Genomic DNA, 19,014 nt, shown 5'->3' on the forward strand with positions numbered 1-19,014 from the left:
CTTTGACGTTTTCGAAGTTCCCCTTCAGTTCTACAGCTTATTGGAGTTGTCAGCAAAAGTTCGTTCGTTTCTTGTCAAAGACCAAACACTGATTCGACGTTTCTCAACGATCCATGTTAGAAAATTGTAATTTTGGCACTCATCGATTCCAAAAAACGGGTTCTAAATAGCTCTTCTTAAATGATGAATGGAGTAAGCTTGCAGAATTCTAACTACGGGGGTGGTTTAGAAACTCTTGGGCCTCGATGACGGATGTTAACGTTATAGACGATAATTTTTTTTCTACATTTACTATGTCCTTCAAGAGTATCCATTTGAAATCGCGATACAATAGGTTAATTTTTGGAATTCCATAAACTAATTTTGTTTGCGTTATCCTTGAAAGTGGATAAAATTGAATCGTGCGGTTATTACAATCACAGGTGGATTGTAATTTCTTGCGTTGCACACCAAGTCACACATCTTGGGCAACAAATCAAAATTTTGTTTGTAGACTTTGTAGAGGTTATTTCCAAACATCATTCTTGCATTCACGTTCATGTCGTCCGTTACAAAAGTACGCTACCGCGAAAGAGTTATACGTCGAACGTTGAAAAACGGCACCTTTTATGACCGCGACGGTGTCCATTCTTTATTCGTCGTCCACTGGCTCCCCGACTGAGATACGTGAGTCGAAATCCAACGATATCTATACACGACTCGAACGAGGGAATTCCAGCCTCGCCGAAGCTTCTAGAGAATTTTATTTATCCGAATGCTGTGGCCATTTATCTCTGGCCTTGCGATCTTCCGCGACCGATAGCCTCTGGCCAGCTGACGCCCCAGAATCCAATTTTTTTTTAGGAGCAAACCGTGCATGAGTGCCCAACGTACCGTCCAATATGTATTTTTGATGACTCGAAATACGACGAGTTATCGAGGCTTGACTGGGTGCTCAGTGAATAAATGGCCCACCTCTTAAACGGAACAATTACCCGTTATACTTTATTACCTATTATTTACCTAGCATATTTGCGGTTTGTTAACAATTATTCAATTACGAAAGTGTAAAGTGAGAAAGAAATAAATAAAACAAAGATCTCAAAAACACTGTAATTACTGGGATAATGATGTTGATTTTCATTTTTTTGTCACAGTGTTGATAAATTTTGTATTAAAATTTGATATGCCTTTGGGTAGCTTTATATCGGCATATTATATTTCACGAACCTACGTGTTTTTACATAAGACAGAAACTGAAAGTTTAATACCGAAGAGGATCAACACTGAAAGCCAGAAACGTCAAAATATAATTCGTTTAACGTATGATTATCGTGGTATATTTTTGCAGTGGTGTTGCAGAAACGTTTTTACACAAGTATGCATATGATACGTATTAAATATTTTCCCTAAATGTAGTTCTCATTAAAATTAATTAGTTTTTGTCTAGTTACTTAATTAACCCTTTGACTGCTGGATTTTTCTGGAAACTCTAAGAACCGCAGAGGTGTGAATTTAAAAAAAATATCAGCTTATAGAGAATGATAAGATGGAACATTTTTTATATTCGCAGTTTATTTATAGAACGCTTAGTTTCAAAAATAAAAATTCAAAACTTAGAAGATCTTTTTTCTTTGAATACGATTACATTTGAAAATGAAAGCATCGTTAGTTGAATAATACGTATCTGTCGAAATTTTAAAAAGTATCACCTTATAGAGGATGCTAAGACGAAACTTTTTTGCATTTACAGTTTATTCATGCGACGTTTAGTTGCAGAGATAAAAATTGCAAACTTAAAAGACCTTTTTCCTGAAATTCAATTTTTGCAACGAACTTTCAACTTCTCAATTTTTATTTTCAAAACTAAGCGTTCTATGAATCAAACTGCAAATATAAAAGAGTTTCGTCTCATCATCCCCTATAAACTGATATTGTTTAAAAATTGATTTAACGAACACAAACATCTTTCTGATCCCATTTGTCGAGGGCGTATATTTAATCCCTTCGTAGCCAAAGGGTTAATGCTAGCTCAGAGTATACCGTATGAGCGTTAAAGTACCTCCGACACGATAGATTTCCGAGTCTGTGATAATGAGGAATATTTTTAATTCCGAAGTGTAGAATATATCTGCTTTTCTGATTGGACTTTCCAATCCATCTTAATGTGAACGAAAATTGGTGACAACAGGGCAAAGGCGACTTACCCCGCTTCACGTCCCGCCACGTGTTCGTGATTTCGTCGAGTCTTCCTTGCTCGTTTGGTGTTCACCCATATAGTCTTCTCACATCGTTCTGATGTCTGACGTTCTTCGAACCTGAAACACAATTTGAATTACAAAATTCGCTACATGCGTGTGACAAAGTCATTGTAATCGTGCAGAGTTTACACTTTCGATGTTTCGAGCTGCCTGGCAAGAAACGTCGCTCAATTTCAACACGTCGATTTTGTTTAAACTTTACAGGTAGGACATTAAAAATATTAGACACGTGCATGTTTAATTGGTTTTTTTTTTTAGATTTAACGTAGCTTGTCTATTAGTCGAACAAGGATAGAAGATGGAATGAAGGAAAGAAGATGCTAAATCTCCCGACTCCAAACTCCAATTCAAAGCTTAATATTACAATAAATGACCATGTATTGAGGTCGATGAATTTGTCTAATCAACCCTTATCATAATATGCATAAAAATATATAAAGTTCTATATAAAAAAACCAAATTGTTTTTCAAATCTCCCCCATCACTTGAATCACAACAAAACTATTTACACTGTATAATTTGTACATTTGAACCAAATAATTTGTGGAAAGACATTGTTAAGATAGCTTCATTCCCTCCTGAGATATCTAACCATTCCTATTTAAACGAAACACTTTGTACATCACATTCAACATACATATGTATGTTATACTCTTTAGAAACATAACTGAGCAGTTATTTTGTTTACAACTTTTATGGTAGCTTTTATCATTTGTATCTAAGTATCAACCAAAAAAAAACCTTTTTACATGCTCTGCATGTCTGTAGTTTTTCGTAAAAATCAGCATGTCGCACACGATTGATGTTCCTTGCGTGTCAAGAAAGCAGTGATAGTCAAAGCGGAATCGCGCGAAGTGCAGGTTTTTCCCCTACCTCTTTTCTCGTGGTAAATTTTATTTTATCATGTTACGCTGCTCCGAGAGATACACGTGCGAGATGGCGACAGGCTGCGCAATCTGACGACGTCGTTGATCGCACTTGCAACGAATGCACGAGACGTCTGACCTAGCTGCACATCCGGCACGCGAGCACATGCGTCAACTCGAGGCAAACAATCAGAGTTTCGTGCATGGAACATAAATCATGTTCGATTTTTCTTATTTACAATCGCATTTCTTCTACTCGAACCTCTTTAAGTCGTAACATTACTTGTATGCATTGTTCAACTTTTAAAACAAATTTCAATATCGTGACCTTTTAAATGCTTAATAAATACATTAATGACTTACATTCAGTAACAAAAATGTAGGATACCTTACCAATTTCTAAATTTGTATTCAATAAGTAACATGAACGAAATTTGTTATAGATTTTACTTTGTTTTTGTTTGTAAGTTCCAGTTGCTTAAATTATAAGATGTCGATATTCGACATAATTTATCTGAAAAAATGTAAATATTGAATAAAATTAGTGGAACAAAAAGGTAGAACATATGTTTAAACAATGGAATGTACTAAATTAAGTTACACAGTTCTGTTTAATAATTTGTATTTCGAATGGGTTCGTTATTCTGTATTATGGAAATTTTCAGTCTCATTAATGATGTATATATAATTTTGAAATCACTTTATGACGTAATTGTTGCCACTTTTTCTCGTTGCATCGTTTTAATTAATCAATAATTGGAAACTGTGAACCAGTAGGGTATACAGCTCTCGCAAGGTTTCCCTAGCAATTTTTAATAATAAGATCTTTAAGATCTTTATTATGTAAAATGTTCTTAGTATTTTTGCTGTGTGAATGGAGTACTGTTTTGCAGGAATATAAATTTCTTTTTGGAAATTTTTGTTGCATGTTTGTTTATTCAATCAAGGAAAAACTGGAGAATTGATTTTGTAGGTATATTCCATGTTTCAGACATAAGTATGTTTTATTTTTTGTTCCACTAATTTTCTTCAATATTTACAATTTTTAGATAAAATCATATAACGACATCTCTATTTAAGCAACTGTAACTTGTGCAGAAAAACAATATAAAATGTTATTTATATAACAAATTTCGTTTATGGTACTTATTAAATAAAAATCTAGAAATTAATAAGGTGTCCTATCATTTTGTTCTTTATTGCATCTCATACGGATAGTAAAATTACTTGACAGATAAATAATAAAATAAGTATAACACTATCATTGGTCTACGTTCATTTACATATGCTTTCGTTTAAAGCGAAAAGGATTAATGAGTTTTACTTAACATCGACACATAATGCGTTCTAATTTATATATTGACCAACATCGAATAAAAAATTTGTTACTTCAATTCCTATCGTTTATTTCGACTGCAATCTTGAATCCTGGCTCCTGACTGCCTCCACTCGTTCCGTTCCTGAATGCTAGGTATCTATATTTATGTCTCGCATAGCACAAGCTCGCAGGCTGCACACACCCGTGCATATGCGGGCACGTGCGTCTCGCCGCATGCACCGCAGAACACGCAGGAGCAAACAAGAGGAGCAAGCATGTGCGGCTTACGCGAAATGTCTGTTGCAAACTGGAATCGTAAACCATGGTGGAGTTGTAACCCTTATCTCCCGTTCATTAAATCATATTGTATCGTTTCAGTTCGTTTCATCCGCGAACTCTGATACGCATCGAGTATCCTAGCACGTTGATTGAAGTTTGAATTCTCACGACGCACAATTCAATCTAGATTCGGGGAATATCATGTTTTCGCCGAATATTTATCCACTTCCAATAATCAATTGAAACATTTGGCTTCATTGGTCGAATTTCAAAGAATCTAAATTTTTGTTTTTATACGTGTATTGGCACCATGAAATATAAAACATGATTCGTTTATGAAAGTTTGAGAACAGATCAAAAATAACTAAAATAAATAAAAATGTTTATACGTATTTGATTAATTTCATTTATCATAGAAGACTGGTATCTCGTTTTTGAAAAATACTCACTACAATTATCGAAATGTACACGTATATGGATGCTTTATTTGACTCTTCGCGTGTCATTTAATGTATTAAACCAGCATGAAACGATCCTTTAAGTAAAGAAATTTTATTCGACATTACCTACCGAAGACATCGGTGTAATTTGTGTGCTGTCGTGTCGAAGCGAATGGGAAACCCCGAAGTGCGCTGTAAGCGTCCAGGAATAGTGCTCTGGAACGAAATTGGTCGTAAATTCCATGACGAAGAATCTTTTATCTCTTAATGTTTTCCCTTCCCCATTCCTCGTTGCGCCTGGAATCGCTTACAAGATAAGGGATGCTCGGCCCACTTCTTAATCTCCACTTTTTCACCTCATTCTGCCACGCTTTTGGCTGATTCTTTTATTACGTCTTACATTTGGGAGCCGAGCATAATTCTTATTGAGCAACGACACGTTAAAAGAAGGCTAGTAAATGTGCAGATTCTGTAGAGATAAAAAAGCAAACAGTACCATCGGGAAGCTAATAGTAGTACAATAATAGTTCGCTTATAATTAGTATTTCATAGTATAGTTTAACTCATTTATATACAAGAACCATTAATTACATTCATTTTCCTTTAGAAAAGTTTGTGAAGATATATTTTAATTAATAGCCGATAGTGTAGGTTTAGTCGTTACAAAGTTATGTGTGAACATGATTAACTCATTCATAAGCAAATTCAAGAGGGGACATAAATTTAGGACTATGTTTTTTTAGTGATTCACATGAATTTTTTTAATATAAAAGGAATGTATATAATTAAATGAAACTTTCAGAACATTTTATACATATATTCAAGTAAATAGTGTAATTTTGTCGAAGTATTCGGAAAATATGAAAAGATATCAGCTACCACCCATCGGAGGTCGCCATCAAACGAAGCTGTTTGGCGTATATTCTGGAAGCCACAGTTTTCATCTGAAATCAATAGGGGTTTAAATTTACTTTAAAGACATGTCTTTCTTCTATAAGAACCTACATTCGGAGTAATGTCATTGTTTAAAGTATCTTTTTGTTGCAAAAAACGTTATACAAAAATGGCAACCAAGTATTTCTCTTTTGTTTAAACATCTCTAAAAGTGCAATATTCAATTTTTTAGGTGGTGCGGGGGAGGGGTTCATATAGAAGAAATACATATCTTTAATACATGTCTGTGCCCCCCAGAATGTACGCAAAATAGCTACGTTTGATGTTGACCTTCAATAGGTGGCTGATATCTTCCACATTTTCCGAGGAAATAATTCCAAAAAATTACAATATTTTCTTGAATATATGTATGAAATGTTCTCAAAGTTTCATTAAATTATATACATACCTTTCTTGTTAAAAAGAATTCTTACAAATCAGTAAAAAGATGTAGCCCTAAACCAATTTCCCCCCTAAAACGTTTTGCCAAGATTTAATACAGATGTGTAATCTAGGTTATTATTTTGATAATAAAAAGTGCACCTTTTTTTGCAATAATTTGTGACTAAAAGGCTATATAAACTATATATATATAAACTTATGCCGTGAGTAATTGCAATAAATTTGAACTACGAGACATCTCGTTTTGCAAAGACGGTTAAAAATAAACGTAGTTCGACACTTTTCAGTATATTTCCTACAATATTAATGACATTTACATCATTATTATTCATTTTTTTTTCCTAACTTGTTTTCACTAGGTTACCAAACTGAAAATACTGCTAATATTTCGCTTCCTTTTCAAAATATTATTTCATTCAAACTACGTAGCATCTATTGTTTAAAATATTTTGTTTCCAAATTTTACGCAGTCTGTTGCAGAGAAGGAGCGGAATGATCAACGGAATATTTCACTTTGTTATCATTATTTATCTCTCAATTCGCTGGCGTTATACAAAGACCAAGCTGCAGATGCTCCCGGCTATAGATAATGGCGTCAGCTATCCGCAGATCCGTTAATTCGGTATAGCAGCTTAGGAACTTCTTGTTGGAGCGAAGTTTCAGTTATCGCTCGAGTGGTCACCGGTTGGTTGTAGTCAGCCGCACCGGTAATTGGTGTCTGAAAGCTGTTTTCAGACGGAAACCAATCGTCCTCGTAGACGAAAAGTTTTACGTCTACTCCCTCTCTACAGTTTCCTTCGCTTGTCCAAGCCACGACTCGAGTTACAATCTTTGAATCGAAGGGGTGAAGAGGTTCGGCACGATGACCGGAAGAGAGGAGAAAAATTGGGGGCGGCGAAACGTGAAAACCGTCGAACATCGAGCATTTGGTGTCGTTGCGCGCTCTCCATGAAACCGCAGTCGCTTTTTAGACAGGGACAAGATAACGGAAGGGTCGAGAAAAGGAAATTGTAGAATTTCTGGCCGTGTCGGGGTATATACCGTCGATTGGCTATCTCTGAAAACATTCCGAACGGTACTCTCAAAGGACCCTCGATAGATCGCTTTAAAATTCCGTCGATTCATACACGATTTAAAATAAATAGATGAAGTTAATATTTCACTTTATACAACAATATTAGTGTGTAACATTGCTTTGTGTAATGTAGTATTCTATTCAAAATGATTAAAAGAAAATTGAGATTGAAATTTCCCTGATGATAGAATGATTCTTTTTTATAAAGATTAACATATTATACCTACTAAGTACTCTTAAAGTTCACCTTATAATTTTCAATTCATTTTTAACATAAAAGATGTTATTGTGGTTTAAATTTGAAAGTTTGGTATATCGTGTCGCTGACTTTTTTTAGATCTACTAATAACCAATATTTTTGTATTACATTATTTTCACGTATATCCAACCATTTGGTCAGCGTACACCGATACAGTACCCAAGCAACGCTTTTCTTCCGACTTGATTTACGATTTTTGAGATTTCAAATTGAAAACGTATTTTTGTCAAAATAAAACATAGTCTATGTTATTCAGGGATAGTGTAGCTTTCTATTACTGAACAAATTTTAATACATACAAACAAACAAACGTTACCTCTTTATAATATTAGCATGAATATCCCAGGAAAGAGTTATGACAAAAATTTAGCGCGAATTAAAACATTCAACATTTCAAAAACATAATTATTCGTTCAAGAGCATCAGTTTCTTCCAGTACGTTGTGGTACTTGTTAGGATAAGTCAAGGATTCATTCTGTTTCGATGATTTTTATAAGCACGCGAAGTTCCTATCGACAGAGGGGAAATAGAAAATGGATGACGATGGCCGCGGGTGGACGATGACCGAGTGAAATCCGCCACTGAAAAACGTTTCTCTAGGCGCGAAAGCGAACGAGGTCGCCGTTATTTCCGATACCACGCGAACGATGATATTTTCGAGCGGCAGTCATATTGGAGTTATTGCTCTGCGGTTTTCCAGGTGACTTATAGTTTGCGCCAACTTCGAACGGTGACGCACTCTGTGCTTCTGATATGAAAACCGTGAAATTGCGAGCGGTGGACAGCTCCATGAATACGTAAGAAATTACTGCAGAGGTTTCGATTATTTTTTAAGCCATGCCGTACAGTGTTAATCCGTGGGCACCGTCTGTGCCATGTTACTCTGTACGTAAACGTAGGACGTAGTGTGAACCTTCTGTCAATTTTGAAATATGGACGAGTTACATTTTTATACCGGTGAAATTTCGTTTAAATATCGAAGAGAGAAGATTAATTTGTTTTCAATTGAATTCATTCAAGATTTGAATTCTTTTTTTTAGTGACCGTGTATCAAAAAATTCAAAAGTTCGAAATATGTATACAGTAAAGAAAATAAATAAATGAAATAAAAGCTTAATAAACTCGTTTTGAAAAGCACTATCGCATGATCCAAAAAAAATATATATATAGTTCCATTTAAAAAACGAAACTTCACCATCATATCTTTTAAATTGGTACCATAAAAAAATTTTCGTTTGCGCCACAGTAGAGATTCCATTTTATCTGAAATTCACGTACAAACAATTTTTCGTATCATCAATAGTTATTGACATATCGCAACTGTCACACTTTAGCGTCGACACCCTGCGTAACTGTTCGAAACAGTTATTTTTGGAATCTTTTCAATTCTTGTATATTTTGATGCGCCTCAACTATAAGCACAGATCAAATTCGCAGCCTGAATGAGAAAAGTACTCTAAAATATTCTTCCTTGATTTAACAAGTAATATGACATATACTTTTTATGTCATTTTATTTTATGGAACATTACCATAAATGTACATAGCCAGCGTGTAACCATATTCGTGTATTATGCATGTATCAAGATCTCAGCCACCGAACCAGCCGAACCTGTTAGATACACACACGGTTCATTCATGAGCTGGCTCCCAAGAGTCGTATAGTTGGTGACTAATAATTGCCTAGACGAGTGACACTATCTCCGTTATCACTCCCAGGGTGCAACGAACACGCAATATCCGGGCTTATGTTCATAAAGGACGTTCATTCGGGCCTACCTGAATTGTGTAATTTTCGTTATCAGATCGATCATGATAACTTCGTTTCAACGAATAATCAGCACCAAATATAACTGATTAATTTAACTTGAAAAGATCGCCCTAAATTACCACAATTATTTTATCAATCTCAATTAATTTCCCCGAGTCCATAATACCATTTTTAATATAAATTAACTTTAGACTCGTTATATTATTATATCCATATCAGTTTAATGTTTTTCTTTATAGAATGATTAAACAAATTAACTTGTTGAGCGTCGGTGATGGAGACCGATTGTATGGTCGATCGACTCCCACGAGTAAATATATTAACCTTAGTAATACACTTTTCTCTCACACCTTAACATGACAGAATCGCATTAAGATTAAATCAAGCTCGATTGAATAAAATTATTTAGTACTATGGACTGTATCGTTATATAATTTGAAACTAAAATCGGTATATTGTGAACCGTTTGACAGTAGTAACTTGACTAACATAGCTTAACTAACGTTTCTTCAGGGCACGCAAAAGTGTAGTAGTAGAGTGGGTTGCATAAGATATGAATAGAAAAAATAGGAAAAAGAATGAAAGATCACGATTAATTTAGAAAATACAATAATCGTTGCATTAGGTGCAGACACGAAGGTATCAAACGCAAAATAAACCACCTATTTACAGTATCGTCGTTTACATTCCTCGTTTTTCTTTCTCGAAATCCAACCGCAAAGAATGCATGATAAGAATACGCACGTTGCGCTTGGGTCGCGCAAGAATCCTTTTTCCGATGCAACTCCGCCATCCACCTATATTTTCTTCTATTTTCACGTCCCGCTCGTTTCTTTTCCCTCCCTCCCAGCTTCGCTTACCTTTACATGTATCCAAAACGTATGCACGTGCATATTTATACATGTAGTCGCGGCTTTCCTCTACTTCTTTCCGAATTCCTACCCGCCCCTATGGTTTTCATTCTCTGCGTGTCTTTTCCCGCTTCTGTGGCGGGCCGCGCGTTTATCCGGATGCTTTTGAGGTACGTACACACGCGACAGACGTTCCACGAGAAAAAGGACGAGTTCATAACCCATGATACGGACGGGAATATAAAGGACACCGTACGGTAGAACGATCTCATAACCTTTATTCTCGCGTAACTCGGTGCGCATTTTTCTCTCACGGTCTTGCTTTCCTTCGCTGACCAGCGCAGACATCCTCTAAGTACTTGAGAAGTCATCCTGGTGTACCGGTGAAAGAATATTTTCCCTTCGTTTTATGATTCTACTCCAGTTTCAAGTCTTAAAAACTCGTTGATGAGTTTACCATGAAATGAGAGAAATTACAATATCACAGGAAATTAAAGTGAACGCTGCATGCACCCACCGCGTTACATGACAAGCTTTAAGAGGTTTATCTAGATTGCAGCTATAAAAAAACTCATTCCTTTTTTCTCACTTCTGTAAAGTTTTATGTCATGAAAATATTACACTGAATGCAGGTTTTCTTTTATTGAACTCTCTACGTACTAACATTTCTCAAATCCTTCCAATTTCGAAACACTCGTTCTTTCTTACTATACAGGGTCTGCCCGTTAAGTTATTCCACTATTTTTTAGGTATTTCCGGTAATCTAATTAAAAAATATGTTAGACAAAAGTTTGATGTCATGAAAATATTACACTGAACGCAGGTTGTTTTTTTATCAAACTCTCTACGTACTAACGTTTCTCAAATCCTTCCAATTTCGAAATACTCGTTCTTTCTTATCGTACAGGGTCTGCCCGTTAAGTTATTCCACTATTTTTTTAGGTATTTCATGTAGTGCAATTAAAAAATGTTTTAGACAAAAGTTTATCAGTCCTTGGTGAGCTAAATGTTCGCATATTTTTAAATCTGAAAGAATGCTTGTTACGTAATAAATATTTCGTGAATTTCTTAAACATGGTTACGAAAAAGTAAAAAACTAGTAAGTAGGAGTATGAGTTGATAAATTCATATTTTGGTTATCTTAAGACAGGTGATACTTTCACAATGTTATCACAGTGAAACTGTGTTAAGAAGGAAAACCTTATCAAGAAATTGCGAAACTTCTAAATAGAAACGAGTCAACTCTACACTACGTTATTAAAAGATCAAAAAAAGGAAAAGAAAAATTTACATGTCGAATTCAGTAACCTCCTCCTTTTCGAAGTCTGCTAAAAAATGAAGAAAGTATCATAAATAAGGTTTGTACAGAGCGACCGAAAAAATTCACTTCCAGAGAACAGTAAAAAAGCTTTGGTGGTTGAGAATAGACATACGACCGCAAAGAGTTAATAAGCAATTAAAAAATTTCAAACATCACCCAATTTTTGGTGTTTCAAACCAGATTGACCCCTTAAGGTAGGGGTTACACGACTCAGGTAACTCTAGCGGTTCGAAAGTTTGCGAAACGGCCGCAGGGCAACCGGATGCAAATGAAATTTCGCGAGAGGAAGCCTTGCTCCGGTTTCGCCTCGCGAAGCGGTCGTTTATTAAACTTCGAGGCGTGCTGGGCGCGAGGAAAAAATTAGCTGGCTAACCGCCGCGCTGTTGAATATACACTACAGTTCAAAAGTTTGAGATCTCTTTTTATATTCGCGATTCATTAAAAAAAAAAAAAAAACACATTAAAAGATAATTTAATAGATAGTTTATCAATTGCTTTTCTTTACTTTAAAATGAAATTACTTTGCACTTTGTTGGGTATGTTTGCATCGATCATAAGACGAATTCATTAAGGTTTTACACGATGGAAAGAGGTGATCAATCTCTTTCAGATTTCATGGTGACCTATGTATTACGAAGTAACCCCGTTTTATCGAGCAAATTCAGAAATTGTTTGGTTGATTAGAATAAAATATTCGTCATCAATTTGTACGATACTGGCCAAGTAAACATATTTTAATCGATTATTAATACATTATAATATAATGGTAAGTTTTTTAATTTCGTTTGCTTACTATAAAATAAAGTTACTGTGCACTTTATTGGGTATGTTTTCACCGATCCTAATATTTATGACGAAGCCATAGAGATTTACAAATTAGTGGAAATTACAAATTTTATTTGAAAGTTATAATAATATTAATCATGTGTTTGAATAACTCCAAAGGGTCAATCATTTCATACAAGAATTCAAGTTCTCTTTTCGCCGAATGAATCATCTGAAACTTTTGAGTGGAAGTGTATATTCGCGCTAAATGAAACGAGCCCCGCAACTCCTCGAAAGCGTCTAATTAAAATAGTTGCCGCGAGCATTAATCGTTTAATTGCAATATTCTCTTGGAGTATTCTTCTTAGTATATAGATATTTCTAAAATGTTTTATTCACAAAATGCATAGAACTTTAGAGTTCTTCGGATACAATAGAAACTAGAGTAAAAAGACGGTATGAATAAGGAAAATTATTGAATAAAGAAATATGTTGAAACAACTGGAATACATACTAGCAATAAATATAACACAACTAAAGTGTAATTATTGGATTATGAGTTTTATGCATTTACGGCTTTACATTATATCCGACATTAATTTCTTACCAACTTAATAGTTAAAGCTACACTAATAATGCATAAGAGCTATCATTTTAATTCCAATCTTTATTTACTGCGAAGTAGTATCAGAAATCTCTGCATTTAAATTACCTGTCCGGTGATGTAAATAAAGTCCTTTTTTAATAATGAAGAGGCTCGCGAAGCAAAGTTCGGTAACGATCTTCAATGCTCTTAATCATTCTTAGGTCGGTAATTCTGTAAAGAACGCGCTGACTGTTACTGTACTCGTCGTGTCTTACGCGGTAATTTATTACGGTAACCGGAGCTTCCTGTTTTCTACACCCACTGGCAACACCTTCTAGCAATTAACGTGCATTTCACAGTTCCACCAGAACGGAGAATTCTCTCGAGCATTGAGAAAAGAGAGATTTGGAATTGGAAATAACTGATCCCTTAAAGCTCGACCGTACAATAAATGACTAATTACGTGGAATATAATTAATTAAACAATTCGCTCATTCCCCGATGCTCGCATTCATCGCGATCGTGAATGCTTGACCACAACTGATTTGATTTAATTAACGTCAATTAGCGACCACACTAAGTATTAATAGAACACTCGGACAACGCGTAACTTTTGATGCGATTAATGGTTTGTTCGAGCGGTAGGAGGGTTAAATTTTGTGAATTATTTTGAAAAGTGTCGCACTGAATACTTGAAGCTACGAGGAAATCAAAGCGTATTCAGAATTTATGAACATCCTGTATTATGTAACAGGATGATAGCAAGATGTTGTAAACGTCGTATATGAGTTGTGAACATGTAATTAAGGTCGTAATTATGGCGTTCCTACGTAATTTGTTTGCAACTAAAACATTCAACTTAACGATAACAATGTAACGATGGCATACATAATATTATTATTTTGTTTCCAAATGATGTAAAAGTCTTTTTTCAAATTCAATTTTACATCATTTAATTCACTATCGAAAACCTCATAAGAATATGTATTTTCAAAATTTGATCTACATAATAACAGGTAGTTGATATTCACAGGAATGCTTCTCCTTAAGGGTATTAGGCAATGGAAAGATCGACTTCTTTTATTGTTATTATTAATTTTATAGACAAATTTCACGAGGCTATATCAATAAAAATAATGATTAAAGATTAAGAACACTTTTTATTAGTTTAACATCTCTATTATTATGTATAAAAGTATTGACATTTCACAATTATTTGTCATGTAAAATAAAAACTCTTAAAAAAATTATAATATCTCCTTAATGTTTACGCATCGTAGTCAGTTCTCGACAACACTCTTCCTGCTACAAGTGAAGGAATATTTGATAACGTACACAGTTAACACAAAATGCCTGGTACAGTTAAAATGCATTACGACTCGTCATCGCTAGGAACTTCGCTGACAATACCTGAAATGGACGTGCATTAATGGTCCCGTTTTAAAGCGTTTATTTCGACCAAGTGGCTCTGCTTCGATATCGTAGTAAATTCACCGTCACTTGTCTAAATGCACTTGGACGATAGAACCATTACCATCGCGAGTCTCGAAATCATGCTTGAAACATGTTTCATCGAAGGATGTACAGTGCTGTCTTCCAATACAAAAGGAATCGTTTTACAATCCATTCAAAATCGATTTACAAATGAATTTTTTTCTAACATTTTGTCAGCCCTTTAAATTTGAATCTATCTACGTAAAATTAGGAATAACCATAAATAGAATTTAGAATAAAATTGAATATAAGTCAAATTAACTTAGCGTTTTGGTCCACTACACTTAATTGTTAGACACAGATTTCTATCTTAATTTTCCGATCAGGATTACATCTTAAATGATGGCAATAGATGTATGAAACCTGTGTAGAAGGAAACATGAACACAGACGAAAAGAAGAGTATTATTTCTCAAATAAACACCGTCAGACCGTAATTCCGCGAAATACGATCTCTCGACAAAGGAGCCGCGCGGTTCTTCTCGGATAAATCAGAACCTGAGAACCGTAAACCCTTGGCTTTTCTTTCTTCGTGTTGAGACTGAAGTCGGCCAAGTTTCTCCAGGTCGAGGCAATAATCGCGCAACGTCGCGACATTGAGACGTCCACGCGATCGTATTCCTTTCTAACTGATTTTTTTCTTTTTCCCCAGCTGACATTATTAATAGCGTAGTTTTAGCCAGTCATTAATTTTGATACATCACAGTTATTAATTTTAGATTTAGAATTTTTCTGTACGTATTTTCTGAATCTTTGCAACATGTGGAATCTAAAAATTAATATTACATGATACAGTCGGAGTATTCATCACCCCGTTTCCCCGTTATTAACACGCTGGTGTGAATTCACGTCACTTAAAATATTTTTAAGTTAATAATTTTTATTTTATACACTACATATTTACAACATTGATATTTCTAAACATATTTTGTAATTTTTATCTTCGCCTTAACGATACAAATTTGCGATGTTCAGATTCAGAATTTTATTACTTTCGTCAGAGCTCGGTATTAGAAACGTAAAATATCTGCCGGTCGCGAATCTGTTAACGTGATTCTATACACATTTCGTATACCATATTTCAACGAAATGTCAGACGAGTATCAAGAAAAATCGGAGATTTTTTAAAATGTTTTCTTTTCTCTTTGTTTTCTAATGAAAATCTCTACATCGAGTGAACATCGTAAGTCCGAGAACTTATTGCACAACAATTCTTTCGCGAACTTCGTTTCTTTATGACTGTTTGTCATGCCACATGCACAAGGAAAGTTTTCACTGCACGAAATGAAACAATGACGCCGGCGTCGACGTCGGCGTCGTCACGGAATGGTTTACACTTTACACGAAATCCACGTCGCGTCTCTTCCAGGCACGTTTTCTGGTTGTCTTTGGCCAGGACTTTTCGTGCCCGTCCTCTACTGTCTCGAGAGTGGTTTCGTTCTCCCCGAAGTGACGCGCTTCGTGGCTGACTGAAGGGCTACTAAGAGAGCGGACGCCTGGACGTAATGAGGTCGATGCATCCTGAGGGGTGGATAACCCTCAGAAGTAGAGGCTGCTGGAAATCTTTTAGAAGATTGCCGTTTCTCATATGCTGCCTTGGTTGGAGATATTTACAGCGATGCTTTGAAGTGCAGCACTCGCGACTCAATTTTTCTTCTTGTTCGAGAAATTTCAGCTAATTACTAGGCTTATTAAGCGAACAATCTTAATACTTAACCCATTCACTGCCAACTACGAGATATCTTATAGTTTGCGGTACATGTTTGGATCGATTGCAATTGGTCACGAAGTAAATTTATACCTGTTTGAGTTAAAAATTATAAGAAACTATGAATGTAAATTTTATTTAATGATAATTACTTTAAACAACAAATTTTGTATCACGTTTTATTATTAATATTGGAAATGGAGTACAATACGAGTTTCATAGCATTGCCACATGAATGAAAAACATTAAATAAAATAGTAAAGTTAAACAAAATGTGGGAAAATTTTTAAGCCACCTGACTTTAAAGAGTTAAAATAGCATTTCATTTGCGTCCCACCTCGAAAAAATCACAAATACGGCGATGTATTGAAATTAATAACTAGTAGTGTATAACAAAATAATTTAAAATAATTCATGTGACTTTTTACACAAACGATTGTACAATTCAAGGTTATCTATCGCTTATTTCCCAGATAAAATTAATCAAATTAACGAGACACGGCCACCTAGAGTATCGATGAAATTCAAGCCCGCATACAGTGAACGTTGCAGAACCATAGATTTCCAGTTCCAGTACCATAGATTTACGTTCAACGTCGCCGCACATGCAGGATCCTCAGTGGCCACAGTGCGGCGCGATTATTATCGCTCGTACGTACGATAAACTTCACGTGCTATCCGCGAACGGCTAAGTACGAAGCGCAGAGTATCCTGGTGCAGCTTAAATCGTCGGTATCACAAGTTTACGTTGCGAGAGCTCTTGTCGGTGAAGCTCGTGGCGCGCTTAAGTGCGCAGATAATTGGTTTAGACAAGAAAGTTTCACGCGTACAATGACTACAACCCTGCACCCTGTAAAGGGACAATCTTGGCAAATGACCACCTTTGGTACTTGTCGAGAAAGAAAAATGTTTATGTGACACATGTAGATGACAAGATAGATATTATTTCAAGCCCTAACTTGTCTATTTCAAGAACCGTGCTTAAAATATATCTACCTCATATATGAAATGTATCTCTTCTTTAATGAGTAAAAAAATAGATTTTAATTTTATTCATATTCTTAAGGTATTTAAGATAACGATTTACGGTGAGATTCGTTATAATGAGACATGATCAAGTGCACCCGTACCCAGCGAAAATTCAAAGTTGATTTTCTCGATAACGAAGCCTCACATGAAAAATGTTTATTCTATATTTTCGACTTATTTTTTCATGTAGAATCACCTCCTTTTCGCTAGTGCCACCAGTTACTGGACACCCTGTATATAAGCGCACCAAACTTGAAAAATTTTCTTTTTACATATGGTTTTATTTTTCGTCGCATCTACTGCTTGGTAATTAGCGAAGGATTTAATTGAATATCTGTTCGATTAGTGGTACTATACATATACTATTCTAGAGTTTAGTGTAAAGAGTTTAGTTTAAAAATTTATTCCAATATGTGCAAAAATCATGAAAAGTGCTTCCAAACTCGTAAAAAGAAGAGTACCCTAATTGTATGAATTGTTTTCTGACTACCAGTGTAGTAATAGTTGTTCTCTAAGAGTTTCTCTGTGTAGTCGAGTACGACAATTTACGATTTTTAAATATTGTTGTTTATTACTAGTTTCCAAACTCGAGAGACATCAAGAAGAAAATATTCGGCGCTGTATTTATGCGTGGGTTGTCTACGACGAGAGATCGCCACGTCTAAAAACCGGGTCACTCGGCCTGCGGAACGAAACATCGATTTACCGATGAATTCTAATTAGACGAGATGGAGCCTTCATTTAAAGGGACATTTAGGCGTTCTCTCATTCAGTGGCACGCTAGTCGACACGCTCTCGTTCAAAGGTTCACGCTTATTGTTCGAGCACCTATAAAAAGGTGTATTCATACCTTACGGAGATACAGACGTGCATTCGTGAATAGCCATTCGTGACAATGCGCAACGAAGACAGGCCGTGTCTATTCTTGAGCGAAGTTTTGATTTATATAAGCGAATACAGCTTCCTTTAATGTTAAATTTTCCCCGATTTATCGTTCACTCGTATTTGTCCATCGGGAACAATGTATGATAAATTTTAATATTTAGCTGCTGTACGCTTAAGGAATTACTTTTCGAACGCTCGTTGAATCCTGTTGAGCGTAAAAGCGTGGAAATATTATATTTAAAGAGGATTAGTATCATGTGGGCTGACATTAGCTCTTGTATTAACGTTAAGCGGATGCTAATGCTTGAACAACATAACAATTATGTGAGGTACAATGAGAAAATGTATAGATATAAATGGTTTTCATCGAATGCAATGTCTTCAATGGAATATTTTGAAATGATGAAAGCAGCGTTGTTTTACCACTTTCAAGAAGGATACAGTATCCGATAAGCTTTTACAACTCGCAATATATCGTATAAAAGTTCCGGAAAATTCTCTCACGAGGTTAAAAAAAATAAAAAAAAGAATGAAAGAAAAAAATAAAACATTTTTCATACTGTTCATTTTATATTTCATGTAAAGATTTGTTTCGAATAATAATTCATCTAATTATTGAGAAAAGGCGATTGTTATATGTAAAGGCACAGAATCTATCATGTAACTATAGATTTCATACTCTACGGATTGGTGCGAATATCCCCACACGTGAAAATATTTGCACTAAACGGAATATTAACCCATTCACTGGCAGGCAAATTTAAAATTTTTTTCCTCGGACGCCAAGATTTAAT

At 35.2% G+C, this 19,014-nt stretch overlaps 1 protein-coding gene across 3 annotated transcripts in view; it reads right to left on the reverse strand.

Moving 5' to 3' along the window:
- LOC128893690 (uncharacterized) overlaps positions 1-19,014 on the reverse strand; it is a 221,521-nt gene that overhangs the window by 54,494 nt on the left and 148,013 nt on the right. Inside the window, exons 1-2 of one of the 3 annotated variants that reach the window (XM_054154844.1) lie at positions 5,274-5,344; positions 2,187-2,297 (exon numbers count right to left, since the gene is read on the reverse strand). The exons of 1 other annotated variant lie outside the window; for it this stretch is intronic. The gene's annotated coding sequence lies outside the window, so the exon portion shown is untranslated. Of the gene's footprint in view, positions 1-2,186; positions 2,298-5,273; positions 5,345-19,014 lie in introns of those variants that run through there. One more of the 3 variants, XM_054154842.1, reaches the window with a different exon arrangement.

Source organism: Hylaeus anthracinus, unplaced genomic scaffold, assembly GCF_026225885.1.
Source record: "Hylaeus anthracinus isolate JK02 unplaced genomic scaffold, UHH_iyHylAnth1.0_haploid 3, whole genome shotgun sequence".
NCBI classification, from domain to species: domain Eukaryota; kingdom Metazoa; phylum Arthropoda; class Insecta; order Hymenoptera; family Colletidae; genus Hylaeus; species Hylaeus anthracinus.